General features: G+C 39.1%; 1 protein-coding gene and 1 pseudogene across 4 annotated transcripts in view; one reads left to right on the top strand and one right to left on the bottom strand.

Moving 5' to 3' along the window:
• The window catches only part of CTNNA2 (catenin alpha 2), a 1,425,261-nt gene that overhangs the window by 1,223,560 nt on the left and 183,143 nt on the right, over positions 1-18,558 (top strand). The window lies entirely within an intron of this gene.
• Positions 485-755, bottom strand: LOC107522972 (cyclin-dependent kinases regulatory subunit 2-like; annotated as a pseudogene).

The following is an 18,558-nucleotide window of genomic DNA, read 5'->3' as shown; positions in this document are numbered from 1 at the left end:
ATGTTCAGCAGGTAGAGTGTCTGACAATTTCCAAAGGGTAGACTTATTAATCGTCAATCAGATGCTCTTCATTCTGAAAGGAACTGTGGAGATCATCTTTGCCATCTACTCATCTCAGAGAGGGGTACAGTGAAACCCACAGTTAAGATGTTTTTCAGATGATCACACCTATAGTTACCTAGGTTTTATGACATCTATGGTTGCCTTTTTCTTTTTTCTGTTTCTTCTTTTTTTAATGCAACACACACACTTTATTTAACAAAACTCAACAGGTAAAGTTAAATGGGCTCTATATATTAAGAGGAAAAAAACAGACTAGAAAAAATGTTGTCTTAAAAGTCAGTAGGAAGTAGTTGAAGTTGCATTTAACTGAGCTCTGTTGCTGTGAAGAACACAGCTTATGCACAGGGATGGATGAACAGTTTGTACTTTTTTTTTCAAATATTCACTGAATGCTACCTATATGCACAAACATTTGAAATTTGAAAACGATTTAATTGACAGTCTCCTATACTTCATTTTTGTTGATCTTTTGGAAGAGGTACTCTGAAGAGAAGCAGGTGTGGTTCTGGTTCAGAAATCATGGAATGAACCCAGCCTAGATTCTGCTGGACACCAAGTCTTCTCCACTTCTCTTCAGACATCAGTTGGGCTTTTGGTACTTGACTGGAAAGTTCTCTGGGTAATATAACATGCAGATATGTATAGTGCTCATTGAAGAACTTATCCTAGTAGTAGACCTGCTTGTGGGGCATTCTGTGGCGGAACAGCAGAAAGAAAGGAGCAAGGGGACACAGACCATGTCATGGCAGACCAACTTTATTTTTTTTTAATTTTTAAATTTATTTATTTTCCCTTGTGTTGCCCTTTTTATTGTTGTAGTTATTATTATTGTTGTTGTTATTGATGTAGTTATTGTTAGATAGGACAGAGAAATGGAGAGAGGAAGGAAAGACAGAGAGGAGAAGAGAAAGTGCCTGTAAAGTCACTCCCCTGCAGGTGGGGAGCTGGTGGCTCGAACCAGGATCCTTATGCTGGCCCTTGCACTTCACACCATGTGCACTTAACCCACTGTGCTACCTCCCGGCTCCCCACCTTTTTTTTCTTATTTATTTATTGGCATTATAGTCTTGGTTTTAAAGAAAATCTTTCTGCAGTTATATTTATTGGCAGTAATAGGAATGATATGAAGGGTGAAGAGATGATCTTTTTTTTTCTATTTTTGTGCTCACCTCCTCCCAAATACAAAAAAAAGATTCTTTGGTGAGTTATAACGCTCTCATTATGATCTTTAATTTCTTCACAATATTGTTGACAATGTCTGCACACAGGTGTATTTCTGGCTTGGAATGCCTTCTAAAAAGCAAAGACTGAATCACCCAGGTTAAGTGTCAGAACTGAGTTCAGGCCCTAGACAGAGGGTAAGGGAAATAGGACAAAGGATGCAGGAGTTGCTGATTCAAGCCTAGATCTTTCAAGTCCAGGAGATAGAAGCAGTATAGGAGTATCCTGCAGGATGGCTTCAACAGGATTCACCAAGTTCTTTGCAGTGGTTACTTTATGAAAAGTGAACCACTGGCCAGAGTAGGGCACAAGCCTTGCCAGCCCTCGCACCAGAGGAGTATGCTATGGTACCAAGGAAAGATCTACTTTCCTCCACTTGGTGTCTGTCTCTGTCACTGACTGTGTCTTTTGCTGGGTGATAAAGTGACCATATACATGCATTAGTAAAACCATGCATGTTTTAGACCTATTATGACAGAAGGAGAAGGAGAATTAGAAGGAGGAGAAGGAGTCAGAGAAGAAGGAAAAGGAGGAGGTAGAAGAGGAAAGAGGAGAATAAAGAAGAAAGCAGCAGAAGGAGAAAGAGAAGGACAAGGAACAGGAGGAGGAGGAGAAGATAAGAAGAAGAAAGAAGGAAATAAAAGAAGAGAGAAAAAGAGAAAGAAATAAGGGTGGTCCTTGCTCCCTTTATAAAAGAATAGCATCATTAGAGCTGCCACCTGTTTCTTGGTGACTTAAGATTCCAGCTGATTTCAGGCATCAGGTAGAATGCAGCTTATCAGAGTTTCAGTTTGAAGGTGCTCTTGTTAAGTGATGAAATGTCCCCAGCCCAACACTTGGCCTATCTCTGTGTTGAATAATGGTTTGTTTTTCTCTTCTCACATCTGGGGAGCAAGTAACAAACATTGTTTCAAGATCATACCTCCTTTCAATCATTAATTAGAACCTAATTACCTCATTTATGCTTCTTTAACTCTGACTGTGGTGTCAAGGGAGGACACACCAATGACAACAAAGGATACATGAGACAAAATACATCAACAACTGTTACCTACTTTTACAGACCTGGAAGTGTCTTTCTTACTTTGATTCAAAACTGCAGGTTGATTCAGCAGGAAAAGGAGGAGGGGTAGTACTGGTGTTTGTGTAGTGGGGGGTGCAATACCTACAGTCACTCAGCAGTGGTCATTCACTGGACAAGTAGCCAGAAAAGCAAACCATTTCCTCTAGATCCAAGTACATTTCCATTTTCATACACAGGACAGCCTCACAACTTTGCAGATACCTTGCTAACTCACTTCCTGCCCTACAAATATACCTAGATGTGAAAATTTCCAGATGCTTGCTTTCTTTAGCTATTTGTGCTATTAAAGTTAGTTAAAAAGTTGACTGTATGTAGTATACCTTTTTTTTTTAGAGTGCTGCAGCTGTTGATTCAATTAAAAAAGATCTGTAAAGCAGTCTCAAGGGATGTATAGATGTTTTTCATTGGCTAGGTAATTTATAGTTCTGCTTCGTTTCTATAGATGTCACATATTCCACAAAGAAAAAAAAGTGACAGCAGCATCAGCTACAGCCTTATTATTAGTGCACAAGTGAAAATATTTTTTTAAATAGAGTTGTCAAAGGACTTTCTGTAGGATTTTATGGGTACCACTGATTGTGCTATAGTTAAAATGGAAGTATCAGAGGCCATTTAATGGACGTGATCACTCAACTTGTTATCAATAGTGACTGATTAATGGAGTCCTGAAGGGGTAGGTAGTGTCTGAGAGGGTTGAGTGTACATGTTATCATGTGAGAGGACTCAGGTTTAAGCCCCTGGTCCCCATTAGGAGGGGGGTAAGTTTCACTAATAGTTGAGCAGACAGCATGTATCTCTCCATCTTGCCCTCTATAAAAATGACCTTCAGGAATGGTCATTCTATTGACAAAGAGCCCCCAGCAACAATCCTGTTAGGAGGAAAAAAAAAAAGTGGAGAGGATTTTTTTTTTCTTTTTCTTTTTCTTTCTTTTCTTTTTTTTGAGGAGATAGCTCTTGAATAAAATCCTTCAAGGAGGGTTCAAATCAGATCAGAGGATCCTGAGGAATTCCTTTCTACACAAGGAGACCATTATGAGAAAGAATCATCAGTCAAGGGATAAAGTCTTAGGAGGATTTAAAAAATTTTTTTAAATATTTATTTATTTATTCCTTTTTGTTGCCCTTGATGTTTTATTGTTGTAGTTATTACTGATGTCGTTGTTGTTGGATAAGACAGAGAGAAAAGGAGAGAGGAGGGGAAGACAGAGAGGGAGAGAAAAAAAGATATCTGCAAACCTGCTTCACCACTTGTGAAGCGATGCCTCTGCAGGTGGGGAGCCAGGGGCTAGAACTGGGATCCTTAAGCAGGTCCTTGGGCTTTGTGCCACCTGTTCTTAGCCCACTGCACTACTGCCCAACTCCCAGGAGGAATTTCTTAACATTTCATAGTTATTAGAGGCTGAGTTGTGAGGGAGATAAGACCAAAGAGGAAAGGTGACTCAATGGACCATGGATGTATTACGGGTGTCTTTTCAGAGTCCAGGTGTTTGCAGTGGGTCACTGGAAGGAATGAAGAGTTTGTATCAGCATAGAGCATCCAAATGCAGTTAAAATGCATCCTTAGTAGAGATGTCCTTGTGTCCTGTGTTGCAGAAAGGGGCTAAGATAGGGTAAGACTAAAAGCAGGAGGGCAATTAGAGGGGATTTTGGTCATTTAGAGACGAGGAAGTCTTCAGGGATTTTACTATTGAAGGGATAGACAATACTTAAAACATAGTGTTTGCACTTGCTTTCCTTCTGTAGAAAGTAAAATATCATACCAATTGAAAAAAATAAATAAATAAAAGGTTCAGAAAAAAGACTTTCCCAATGTGAGTTATTGCTCCCTTGCAAACAACTCAGGTGAACTGGGTCAGAAACCCAATTTCTTCCTGCCTCAATGTCCTCCTAAGTAAAATAGGATTGAGGATAACACAGGGACATCTGTCAATATTCACAGAAGCACTCAGAATAGTTTTAAAAAAATGATGGCTCATCTTCAGTGTTCAGTATAGGATGGTAATTGCTGTTGTGAAACTCAGCCTAGGGACTTGCTTGAGTTGGAATCCTGGAATTGTTATTTCTAAGATTACCAAGGATAGTTAAACATACTCTACCATTTATCTGCTTATAAATGTGATAGCAACAATAGCTACCTCTTATGGTGGCTACAAATACATTGAAATATGTAGGGCAAGGGAGATAGTGTAATGGTTATGTGAAAGACTCTCCTTTCTGTGGCTCTGAGGCCCCATGTTCAGTCCCTGGCCCCACCATTAGCCAAAGCTGGGAAGTGCTTTCTCTGGTCTCTCTATCTTTATCCTTCTCTACATCTCTCTGTCTCTGTACATCTCTCTCATCTCTCTGAAATGAATACTTTGTTTTTAAAAAGTATCAGGAAATATGTATGATAGCTAGTGTCTGAGATGTAGTAAGTACTACTGATAGGCATCATTCTCTGTAGCATCATCATGATAATCTAGCAATCCTTTGATTTGTTCCTTTTCATTTTACTTTTTGGGGATGTTAGATTAAGCATTGATGTTTATTATATGTATATAAACTGAAGTGATCTGCACATACTTTGACTTGCTTATGTATATTTAGCTCTTCTCACAATATCAAAAATACTTTGCCTGATCAATTAGCCTTTAATGTTTCAAAAACTAAGTCTAACAAGCTTACAAATCTTATAATTCTGTATTTGTGTAACAGTTTTGACCTGTAAGAGAGGGAAATGAAGGTAAAAATGCTTACTTTTTATTAAATTTTGGCAAAAGTTTTACTTTTACGAAATACGCACTTGGCTCTGGGATTAACATGTTCTGTTTTGAAGAAAATGCCACTGCTTTCCTCCAGGAGGGCTGCTTACTGCCAGGAACTAGGGAGCAGGCTGGTGTTTGACACTTGGACTGGGTCTTCAAGTTTTAATAGAAAAATGCTCAATTTCCTTCTTCCTTTCTTTCTTCCTTCCATTCTTCCCTTCTTCCTTCCTTATTCTCTCTCTATCTCTCTTTTTCTTTTTTCGAAATTTGGGCAGACATTCTAATAAATAAGTCACAGAAAGGAAAATGTCATATAACTTAAAACATGGAAAAACAAATTTTATTAATGGCAGTAGAAATGTCACTTACAATTACACAACACATATTTTGCCAATCATAATAGCAAAGACAAAATTTGAGTATATATTATTTTATCAGCTATTTAATAATGATTAACAAGGTTGTAAGATAACAGGGATACAATGCCATGCAGTTCTCATCTCCAGAATTCCATGTACCATCTCTTCATTAGAAGCTTCCCTATTATTTATCCCTCTGGGAGTTTGGACCAAAATTCTTTATGGGGAGCAGAAGGTGGGATTTCTGGCTTCTGCAATTGCTTTTCTGTTGAACATGGACAATTTATTTCTACTCACATTTATCACTCTGGCAGTACTAAGTATTTGCTGTGCTGCTTACTCTGGGCTAAGTTCTATGGAGATGAAATCAAGTGGGATCAAAGAGGTTGTCTAGGTAGGGAGACCACCTGGCAGCGGTGGTGTGATGGTGGGGTGATGGATGAGCATGTTGTGCTGTGGCCCATTGCAGACTTGCTAAGTGCTGTGAGTACTCAGAGCTAGGGAGACAAGGGCTGGATCAGAAATCTTTTCTCACACGCAAGGCCTTTAAGATACTGGTGAAATAACTCTTCTCAATGGTGACCTAGATTTTGTTTTCATCAAAGTGGCATGTGAGGGGCCTGGAGGCAGTTCACTTGATAGAGTTCACTCTAGGATTTGTGAGACATTGGGTTTGAGCACTGGGACCTCAGAGAAGCACTGAGGGGGAGCACCACAGAGAGTGGAGCCATGCTGTGGGGACTGTTCTCTCTCTCTCATTCTCTCTCTCTCTCTCTCTCTGCTTCTCTCTCTCCCCCCTTCCTCCCTCCCTATATCTTTCAAGCTGCAATTGTAAGGGGGAAAAGTAAAATAGGATGACCCTGGATGATGACCAAGTTTACTCCCAACTTTTATACTTGATCATTAAATGTGATCTGGGGTGTCTCTAGAAGTTTTCTAAAGTAGTGGAACTTTAAAGTACCTGTTTTTTTTTTCTTTTAGGACTTATAACATCACCCTATAAAATCTGAACTCTTTTAGACATATAGGGTAGCATAGTGGTTATGCAAGATTTTCCATCCTAACGCTCCAAGGTCCCTAGTTCAACCCCTGGTATCATCACCATAAACTAGAGATGATTAATCTTCTCTCTCTCTCTCCCTCTCTCTCTCTCCCTCTCTCCCTCTGTCCCCTTCTCCCTCTCTCTCCCTCTCTCCCTCTGTCCCCTTCTCCCTCTCTCTCCCTCTCTCCCTCTGTCCCCTTCTCCCTCTCTCTCCCTCTCTTTCTCTCTCTCTCCCTCTCTCTCCTTCACTCCCTCTCTCACTCCCTCTCTCCCTCCCTCTCTCTCCCTCACTCCCTCTCTCCCTCACTCTCTCCCTCCTTCTGTCTGTCCCTCCCTTCGTTGCTGGGGCTCAGTATCGGCACTATGAATCCACTGCTCCTGGCAGCGATTTTTCCCATTTTATTGTACAGGGCTGAGAGAAATTGAGATGGGAGGGAGAGATAGGGAGGGAGAAGCGTAGAGAGACACCTGCAGATCTGCTTCAGTGCTGGTGAAGCTTCCCCCCTTGCAGGTTGGAAGTGGGGAGTTGAATTCAGGTCCTTGTGTGGGTCCTTGCTTTCTTAACTGTATGTACCACCATCTGGCCCTGAAATAAGCAATTCCCTAGAAAAAACAAAAAGGTCTTTCTAACCCATGATTTTAACTCTCGATCAATTCTGATCAGATCACAATTGCTCTGCAAAATATTTCTTGAACTAAGCTATGTTAAACTAAGAAACTCAAGATTTTGTTTCTGAGGGGAATGTGGCAGAAGAAATCATGTATTTCTTTCTACAGTGTTCCCTCCTTGAGACCACATTTCCCCTGAGGGACTATTGACCTTCATTCTTGCTGTCAGTGAGAATCACCACAGGCCTGATATGCTCCCCCTCAATCTGATACAACAGAAAGCCTGGGGCAGCTTGTCGACTGTGAATCCTCAAAGATAAGATGATACAGTCACATTTTAACATTTCTTTGAACTTTCATTTGTTTCCTGATTTTTTTTTTTTTTACTTCTACCTTTCATTATTTCCCCCAGGTCATTGTATAAATCCATCTAGTCCACCTTCAGTTATTCATGACTCAAGTACAGCAGAGGTGACTGAAAGTTTAGGTGCAACACAGTCATGTGCTCAGCAGACAATCCATTCCTGTATGAAATAAAATTCTCTCATGGGTACAACCCATTTTGAGTTACTTAGGGGTCCTATAATTTTCTTTACTGCCCTATAAAATGTGTGCGAAAGAAAAAGAGTGGTTCAAGGCCTTCTATGCCTTTAGATTATAGCAGTGCTGGGAAATGCCTGCTGCTCAGCACCTGGAAAACTATGGTCTTCAGGTTCTTGGAAAGCCAAGTTTGGCACAGCTGGGGCTCAGTACCCAGGAAAGGCAGTGGATAGCTGGAGTGATACGGTTACCTCTCTATGATGGGTGCCATCTGGTCTGTAGAGCTCAGGGATGACAACACACAAGACACACTAAGGCAGGGTCTGGCCATCCTACCTGTTTCTGCACCTGAGTTACAGGACAAAAGTGTTTTGTTTGGAAACCTGTTTTTCTGATCTCAGCTCTACTCTTCTCTCTACTCTCACATTACTCAGACTAAAAGTCCAGGGACATAGTCCTGAAAAGCAATATTTGTCTAGCCCTACATTCCCATCCTCATGGACCATCTCAGGAGGAAATCAGAACTTCCTCTCATATGTTTGATGGATTTAATCCATTATTTGATTAGCGTTATTGACCCACTTCTATGCTTTCCTGCTTCTATTCTGATGACTCTTATGGGTCTCCCTCAAGCAACATCTATGTTCTGGTAATATTAGTAACCCGGAGAGCTCAGTAGTATAGTTTATAGAATCCTCTAGATGCTTAGTAAAAATATTAGTTTGTGAATTATATAATTTAATCCTACTGAATTTTTAAGAACTGAATTAATTTTTTGTATGTGTGGCCATTTACTTATTAATTCATATTTAAAAAATTATCCATCTATCCTACTGAGGAGTTAGAGGTATCAAGAGGCCCTTTCACTTACCTCATAAATCTACTTCCCCTCTACATTGCCCTCTATTTTAGACCTCATCACTTTATATTTGAAAACTTTATTTTTCCTTTTTTAAAAAATATGTTACTTATTTACTTACTTATTGATAGAAACTAAGATAGAAGGGGAGATAGAGAGGCAGAGAGAGAAAAAAAAGACTCTTGCAACACTGTATCACCACTCCTGAAGCTTCCTGCCACAGGTGGGGTCCTGGGGAGTTGAACCTGGGCCTTTGTATGTGGTAACACACCTGCTCAACCAAGTGTAGCTCCACCAGGCCCCTTCATTTGAAATTATACAATGATCCGAACACTTCTTGTAGTTTCACTTCCATTAGTCCCATCTTTCCCTTTATATTCCACTTTTACTGGCATACTTGTAATATTCAAATTACATCTGATGAAATCTACCCATTCATAGTCAAGACCCACTTTACTCATTCAACAATCAGGATGCCTTCATCTGGTTTATCTCACACCTCAGTGGTTTTCTAGGTCATTGTCCAAGAGGTTGTATGAGCTTTAGTTTTTTTTGCTGTACAATTGTCCACATCCTGTGCAACTTACAGGTAGTAATTAGTTATAATGGTAGTTGAGTCACTTAAAATAAATTCACTTTAAAGAAAAACAGCCCTCCAAAGTCGTACATTTTAGGTATCAGAACAAAAAAGTATGCTTATCATGGAATAAGAGGCAAAAAAATAAAATAAAGAGGAAAAAAGAAAAAAAAAACATAGCAGCTATATACCTTGAACAGACAGATTTATGCTTAAAATTCCAGTGTATTTCTAGCACTCTGTGTCTCACTATGTTGTGTTTATAGACATGGTTTCTAGCCTATATGTTCTTTATCAAACCTATTCACAGAAATGAATCTGAATATATCCATATATAAATATATCTATATATACACACACGTGTGTAGATTTTAAAACTTTAGTCTTCTCATAAAAGAAGGGCTCTGGTGGTTACTAATAAAATGAGGCTGGGAATCAAGAGCATGTACATAATTCAGTGTAGATAGTCAAGACTCTTGCTCTGATAATCCAGTAATTCATAGGAAGTAAACTAGTCAGCCACTGCAGTGTGATTCTGTTTGGGCCAATGTAAGGGTAGAAATAGAATTTCAAAGTACAACTTAAGAGATGGAAAGATATTAGAGATCTTTCTTCTGGAATACGTTTTGCCTTGTCTACTAACACCAGTTGCATGGGCTTGATATTTTTTTTTTCTTCAAAGGGATTGTTAAATCAGCCTTGGAGAGATAGCACAGTGGTTTACACAATAGAATTTCATGCCCATGACCAAGTGGTCTAATGCTAGCCATGTGGAACCACTATAAACCAGAGTCTAGCAGTGTTCTGATGAAAAAAAAAAAAAAAACTTACTAGCAAAAGAGTGTGGAGTCATGTCTAGGGACTATGAGCAGCATTTTGGGTTGTTAGCCTTATCTGCCATTGTCATAAGTGAATGCAAATCACAACAATTTTGTCTTAAAAGTCTTTCCAGTCTAGGGAGTACCTCATCATATATATGTTTTTTTTTTTTTTTTTTTTTGGTAGGACAGGGAGAGATTAAGGGAGTAAGGCAAGAGAGAGAAAGAGACCTGCATCCCTGCTTCACCACTCATGTTGTTTCTGCCCCTGCAGCTTCTTGGGAGCAGGGGTTTGAATCCTAATATTCAGGCAAAGTAATCTGTATGCTCAACTGGATTTGCCACCATTTGACCCCCACAAATTACATTATAATATCTTTCTTGACACATTTGTGCTCAAGACTCTGATTTTCAGCATGATTTTATGACTTTTTATACTGATAAAATACGTACCTTTCTTAAAACCCTTGAATCTCTAGTTAGGAACATACTGAACATTATTTGAGTAAGGATGAAATGAAGAGTTGATGTCAATTGTTGTCTATGGCTTGGTAAGTCTGGTAGACGATAGAATGCTGAATTGGAGAATTGGGGCCAAAGTCAAATTTAATAGTGACATAATACAGCAAATTCTCCAACTGTACATTGTTTTTTTTATAAATAGTTTCTCAAATATAGTGAAATGATTATGTCCCAAGACAGCGCTATCAATATTATACTGAAAGCCATGTTGGTGATTTTTGCTCTGGAATGAATACTGACCTTTTAAATTATTTGGAATTAAATTTAAATAATGAGTTTATAATAGTGATGAAGCATTAATTATGAAACATAATCTTATATACAGAAGAAAGTTCAAAGTAAAGCATGAAAATAAGTCAGTAGTTAAGACTGGAGACAGGGCCAGGTCATGGTGCACCTAGTTAAGCACACATATTACATACCGTGCACAAGGGCCAAAGATTAAATCCCTCAGTCCCCACTTGCAGTGGTGAAGCAGGGTTGCACAGGTGTCTCTCCTCTCTCCATATCTCACCTTCCCCTCTCAATTTCTCTGTCTCTATCCAAAAATAAATCTATAACTTTGTGGATTGAGAATATAAACCTTTAGCTTCCATTGCTGCAAAGATATTGAATGATAGGACATGGAGTATTCTTTGAAGAGTTTCTAGGGCATATAGAGAACATGGGGGCCAGGTGGTGGCACACCTGATTGAGTGCACATGTTACTATGCACAAAGACCCAGGTTCCAGCCCATGGTCTCCACCTGCAAAGGGAAAGCTTTGCAAGTGATAAAGCAGGGCTGCAGGTGTCTCTCTGTCTCTTTCCTTCTCAATTTCTAGCTGTCTCTATCCAATAAATAAGTAAAGATAAAAAAATTAAAAAGAGAAAGAACATAGATGGAATCCATGGTTCTTTTCTGCCAAGAAAAGAACACCTTAAAGTTATCTTTAATTCAGAACACCATTTCAGAGTGACCTGTTTCATTATATAAACATCCTCTACTTTGTAGAGTGTGTGTTTTGATCCTTTCCCCTTACATAGTTTTTCTTCTAAAAATCTCTACATTTAATTTGCCTGTGCTGGTGTTTCTTAACCTTTATTTTTTAATGCCTCTCTAGGGAACCTTGTTAAAACAGTTTTCCCAAATGTATTCCTATAAATAATGTTAATAGTACAGTTATGCTATGCATCTATGCATGCACTGTGGCCTTAGGGAAGAATTGGTACGATTGTAATATGTGAGATTTATTTATTTATTTTTTTGTATTTAATTCATCAGCAACCCATGTTTGCCTCTTGAAAATGTATGATCTGTACTACAGCTTTTTTTTTTCTATTGACAATACATCACTGCTTTGGGGTCATTTTTCTGTAGATTTTATTCTGTAGCTTAGCATTTACACAAGAGAGTAAGTAACCCAGCAGTGCTCCCTTTTTGGTGAGCTGAAATTATATCCAGCTTTGCAGGATTCTGAGGTTCTGTAGTCATAAACCATGGTTCTGCACATGCCCGGTGTGCACGACTATGAGCATCACTTTAGCTTCTCTTTCAGAAAATAAGAGTAAAATTCAGTGATAAAGATACCATCTGCTTTTTTTCAGTTTCAGATGTAAGCCAATAAATGCCATCAAAGTTTCCTTCCTGATTCATTTGGAGATGACAATGGTTAAGCTCTAGATTAGCAAACCTTAGTGAGTTCCTTCTCAGCAGACCTTGGTACACTTTCCATAATGACAAGGGGCACTAATTGATGCTGTCAGTTTCACATATGATTTCTTTAATTTTTCCTCAAGAGAGATTCTTTGTTTATTGGACATATTTCTATTTTTTTCTCTCTCTCAATCTCTGTCTCTCTCTCTCTTTTTTTTTTAACCAGAGCACTATTCAGCTCTGGCTTATGGTGGTGCCAGGAATTGAACCTGGGACTTTGGAGCCTCAGGCATGAGAGTCTGTTTGCATAACCATTATGCTATTTACCCTCCACCCTTATATTTCTTTTATTAAGTTTGTGAAAGTCAAAAGAAGTTAAACTATGCCTCATTATCAAAATATTTTATGAAACTCCAGTGACATCATAACTAATAGTGCTGGCTATATGCTAGAAGTAACATAAACTAAAGCATCTTATATTATCAGAGAAAAACAAACAAACAAAAAAAAACCCACATAACTTTTACTCCTAATCCTTAGCAAGCACTAGTCACCACCAACCACCAACCTCACAAAAGGGGAAAAATGTGTCTTATTATGCTCTGAAGGAAGAGTGGACCCTGGTGAGCAGAACTGAGTATTCAAAGGTGGTGGTAGGACGTTCTCTCTTTTCTGTATATACTATGAAAGATGGATGCTGCTATCTTGAAATTTATCAGTTATATGTATTCCAGAGCACAAGTCTGCCTCCCCCCCCACCCCCAGTCCCCCAGGAAAGAGGGCTGTTTTCCCATCAACTTCTCTTCCTCACTCTCAATCTGTATTTTTATAATGTAATTTAAACTTACTCAGCTAGAGTGCATATTTCCTTAGTGATGTTCACTCATGTGAGATAGTTTATAGAAAGATTTGTCTAAAAATCCTTTAGTGTCTTCCTTTGCAGGGAGATTGTAGCAGACATTCTGGGGCGGGGGGGGGGGGGAATAAAAGCCTTCAAGTATATACAATGAAACTCGTGGTACCTATAATTTCATTTTTTCTTTTTCCTTCCTTCCTTTCTTTCTTCCTTCCTTCCTTCCTTCCTTCCTTCCTTCCTTCCTTCCTTCCTTCCTCCCTTCCTTCCTTCCTTTCTCCTTCTTTCTTCCTAATTTTTGCTATATAGAACAGAGAGAAATTGAAAGAGGAGGAGGAAGTAGAAGGGAAAAGATAGATACCTGTAGTTCTACTTTACTACTCATGAATAGAAAAGATAGATACCTGTAGTTCTACTTTACCACTCATGAAGCATCCCCCCCCCCACTGCAGGTAGGGAACAGGGGCTTGAACCCTAGTCCTTGTGCTTGATAGTATGTGTGCTTAACTGAGTGTACCACCACCTGTCCCAACCACTCCCACCATACCTGTAGTTTCTAGGCAAACTGCCCTTCTTTTGTTAGTTCTACTTAGACACTGATTATTTTCTGGTACATTCTTAGGAATTTCAAATAAGATGTCCCTGCTGAATTCTACCAACTGTACTAGAACACCCTGCACAATTCTTCTTGGATAGACAGATATTATTCTTGTGTTTCAGTGTATTCAATATGAAAAAAAAGCAAAAATGAAGCATTAATTGCTAATGAGGAGAATATAGTAGTTATCTCCTTCTCCTCCTTTTTATTTTTACCAGAGCTTCACAGCTCCAAGTTGAGTTGTTCTGATAAAAAGATAGAGACAAAGATACAGAGTAAGAGAGAGAAAAATACCCCAGTGCCAACACTTCCTCAGTGCCATAGGTGCTGATACTTGGACCCTGAGATAAAGCAGGGACATAGTAAAGGTGACTCATCTTGCCTGTCCAACAATCTCCTCTTTTATAGCTTTGGATTGGTTAGGCTAACACTACAGTTTTTCTGACTCACAAGCTAAAGTGAGCCTCAAAAAGGGGTAACTGGACTTTAAATGACATTTTGCCAACTCAGTGTAATCACTGGCTCTTTATTTCTCTAGACATGAATTATTTCAGTTACTAAGACCAACTTCTGGGATCTTCAGCTATTCTTGGATGAGAAATAATGTATCCCTCCCTAATGCTTAAAGGAAACTTTTGTTATGCACTCTTTAAATTTGAAATGTGTTTTTCATTATTCACCACATGGACTAAGATTTGTAAAGGAACACTGAAACCAAAGGTCTAATTTATTTCTTATTCTGTTTTGTGGAAAACAAAGCAGAAAAGGATAATAGCTAAGGTCTGGTGGCTTCAGCCTGAAATCAATCTAGGGCTTGGGTTTTATATGAATGGTAAAAGCTTTGGTGACATTATAATATACCTCTGTTTCATCTTTAGAGTCAAACACACACACACACACAAAAAAAAAAAAAAAAAAAAAAAAAAAACCCATCTGAGGTCCAGATCAAAGGAAACAGATTTGACTTTTTTTCTATGAAGGTCTTAGTGTGTTTTCTTTTTACTCACCTTTTGTTTTTATCTTTTCAATTTTCTTTTCTTTCCCTTTGTTCTGCCCCCCTCTTTTTTTAATTTAATTCTTGTGGGTTAGGAGTCTTCTGACTTTCTTCTTTTTTAGAAAATACCTTCTTTTTTATGATTGTGAAATTCACTGTGCAGAGCATGTCTCCAAGTCAGTGTTAAGCCACCTGTCTGGGACCTGGAGAGATGTACCTTTTTTCTTCTAATGCAGACTAATTCCAGAAAGTTCTTACACATGCAGTGAGTCTACCAGCTAGTTCAAATACTCTTTTGGCCATTTCATACTGTAAATTAACAATATTAAATCTATTTATTTATTTGCCTCCAGTGTTATCTCTGGGATTTGGTGCCAGCACTATGAATATACAGCTCCTTGTGGTCATTTTTTTTTTCATTTTCTTTGATAGGACAGAGAGAAATTGAGAGAGGAAGAGGAGGAAAAAAAAAGAAGAGAAAAAAAAAAAAAAAACATCTGAAGACCTCACCACTCAGGAAGCAACCCCCCTGCAGGTGGGGAGGTAGAGGCTTAGACAGGAATCTGTGTGTGGATCTTTGTGCTTAGCACTATGTTCCTGACCTGAGAAATTAAAAATAACCAGGAAGATGTTTGAGCTATGTGAGCCAAATACAGATTTGACTGCTTTTCTCATTTTTGTCTTGCTTGTCCAGGGTAGAGTGACTCTGAAATGAACTCTTTGCTTACCTCACATCATGTTCTTTGTCTCATCCACCTTAGTGAGTGGAAGTACCCCTCTGTTCTTTAGAGACTGGACAAGTAACCTAATAAGCATGAAGTAGACTGATGGAGAAAAATAAGTACAGAGAATTGGGGATGTGTGGTGGGAGACAGCATAATGGTTATGGAAAGGAGCTGTTGAGCAGTGTTCTGGTAAGAAAAGTAAAACATAAAAATATCATTTTGAGGGGCTGGATGGTGGTACACCTGGTTGAGCACACACATTACAATGCTTAAGGACCCAAATTCAAGACCCTTGTCCCTACCTGCAGGAGGAAAGCTTTATGAGTGGTGAAGCGGGGCTGCGGGTGTCTCTATATCTCTCTCCCTCTTTCTCTCCTCCTTCTCTCTTGATTTCTGGTTGTCTCTATTCATTTAGACCTAAATTCTGCATGTTCTACCCTTTGGAGATGAGGGGATTAAATCTGGGTGAAGCTCTTCCTTTGGATCTATCAATGTATTTATAATTTCCCTCCACCCACAGTTTAGAGTTGCTCCTATGAAATTAACTTTTGTTAAAGATGTACCTGGAGGTGGAAGATCTTTGCTCCACTATACTGTTAGTTAAAATTCTCGGTTTCATTCTCACAGCTCTTTAGCTCTGTCCTAGATGCCAGCTGCCAAAGGAAAAAAAAATCACTTCATACACACAGATTGAGTTGTAGATTCAGTGAATACCAGCTTTTCTTCCTCTAGGACATGTGTAAAGTGTTAAGAGTGTTAAGTTGGGGCTGAAAAGGATTTACCTTTAATACAGACTCAGTTTGCACTCTCAGGAAATGATTGGCCATTCTTAGTTGAGATCATGCATGTCTCACTTCCTCTGCAAAATTTGGACATCATCTTAAAGGGCAGAATTTGGTCTGAAGTGAGCAAGAAATACAGATAAATTAAGTGCCGGGTTCCACCTGTCTAAAAACGTTACATTAATAGTCTTTACCTAATGGTATTATTGAGTTCAGGCACAGCTGAATTTTTCTCTTCCATTTAAAACAGGAAAAGTTTTTATTTCTTTGTTGCATTCTTCTCATGAAGGACACACTACTAGCTTTGTTTTTAGTGGAAAACTGAAGTTCTAGCTATTCTCAATCTCTCAAGCCCTCACCCTTCTTCAGAAACCCAATTCTGTAGTATGAAATGAAAAAAAGAAAAGTAGCTTGGTTCTACTCAGAACAATGGACATGGATATTAATATCTGACCTTCAGCAAAGGATTCTGTTTGTTAGACCCAATACAGTTATTCACTACAAATGTAAGAGCATAAGTGTGCTGTGTCAAGTGAAGACTTAAGCACTAGCACCTAAAATGTCAAACACAGAAACACACTGATCAAACTAACTTTTAGCTGTCAGCCTTTTAAGAGACTAGGAGTGTTGGGCACTGCCTCTAAGTTCACTCAGCAATTCTCACCAAGGCTATCATTTGCCACTGGCTCTCCCAAGAGTTTGTTCTGTCTGTAATCTTCTTTGTCCTGTGTCCTCCCAGGAAAATAGATGATGATGACCCCAATGCTCCACATCTTTAAAACCTCCAGCTTTCTAGTCCTATTCTCAACTCTGACACCATCTTTACAGACAATACTTTTAGTCCACATGCATGTTAGCTATTGGGATCAGGCAGAAATTACTAAGTCATGAGCCCCTGGGAACATATGTAAAATAGACTTCCTAGCTTTTTCCCACATGAAGACCCCTAATTTCATCTGCTCTTTTCTTTCCTTTGGGTTCCTGTTTATTAAACAATTTGTCCTGCTTTATATCTTACTGCCTTCCAGCCACCAAGTAGCAGATGCTACCATGAAGCTAACCTGATTTCCCTGGGCAAAAATATTATAAGGTAACAGGGGTACAATTCCACACAATTGCCACCAGCAGAGTTCTGTGTCCCATCCCCCTCCATAGGAAGCTTCTTTGTTATTTATCCTTCCAGAGGTATGGACCAAATGCTTTATGGGGAACAGAAGGTGGGAGTTCTGGCTTTTTAAATTACTTATCCACTGAACATGGGTGTTGGCATATCTCCATACCCCTAGCCTGTTTCTATCTTTCCCTAGTGGGCAGGGCTCTGGAGAAGTGAGGTTCCAGGACATACTGCTGAGATCATCTGCCCAGGGAAGTCAGGCTACCTTCATGGTAGCATCTGAAACTTGGTGGCTGAAAGGCAGTAAGATATAAAGCAGGACAAACTGTTTAATAAACAGGAACCTTAGGGTGGAGGGTAGATAGCATAATTGCTATGGAAACAACCTCTCATGCCTGAGGCTCCAAAGTCCCAGGTTCAGTCCCCACACCACCATAAGCCAGAGCTGAACAGTGCTATGGTAACAAAATAAAAAACAAACAAAAAATTATATACAGGAACCCAAAGGAAAGGAAAAAATAGATGAAACTTGGGGTTTTCATGTGGGAAAAAGCTGGGAAGTCTATTTTATATATGTTCCCAGGGGCTCATGACTTAGTAATTTTTGCCTGATCCCAATAGCTAGTGTGCATGTGGACTAAAAGTATTGTCCCGGAAGATGGTGTCAGAGTTGAGAATAGGACTAGAAAGTTGTATTAGGATGGACACTATTTCCCAAGTATGAGAAAGGTATATACATACCATTAACTGTTTATCCCATCAGCCTCACCCAGGGCCTGTGTAACTTCTGAGCCCCTGTCAGTCTGACCCTGCAGTCCATGGTCACATCTGGGAACATTCTAGGCTGCACTCATTGCATAAGTTGCAGTCCTAAGTATATATTCCTGTAGTCTAAGCAGTTAATGTTTCAAATGTATAAACTGATTGAATTCAGACACTGGGCTTAAATTGATAAAACATTTCTAATGATGATCTGCTTTGTGACCTATTATAGGCTCCTGGGTGATTTCAAACTTTGGCTAGTGCAGTACCTAGGTACAGAGGTGCTGCCTCTTCTGCCAACCTGTCTAATTATCTTAAGAAAAGTAGACTTGGGTAAGAAATTTTGATATTTACAACACCATTCTCAGACTACACACAGTGATAAGCTTCAAACTCAGCATTTAATGTTGCTAGGAAACAAAGCTTCAAATCAAATGACTTCTTAGGCCAGATGTTCCCCATCCCCTAATTGGCAAAGGCAAGACTCTGCAGAGGGTATAGGATGTCAGGTTAGTTTTGTTGAAAGATATGTCTATAGTTGATGATAGCCCTGGAGGGTTCAGCTCAGGACTAACTAGTTTTGGACCACATGACCCTAAATTAGTAATGCCTGTGTAAGTAGTACACATTGAGTAGGCCAGGTAGCTTACCTGGGAGG

This window comes from Erinaceus europaeus, chromosome 3, assembly GCF_950295315.1.
Source record: "Erinaceus europaeus chromosome 3, mEriEur2.1, whole genome shotgun sequence".
Classification (NCBI taxonomy): domain Eukaryota; kingdom Metazoa; phylum Chordata; class Mammalia; order Eulipotyphla; family Erinaceidae; genus Erinaceus; species Erinaceus europaeus.
The sequence above is the reverse complement of the archived record's forward strand: the minus strand, read 5'-3'. Positions and strand labels throughout refer to the sequence as shown.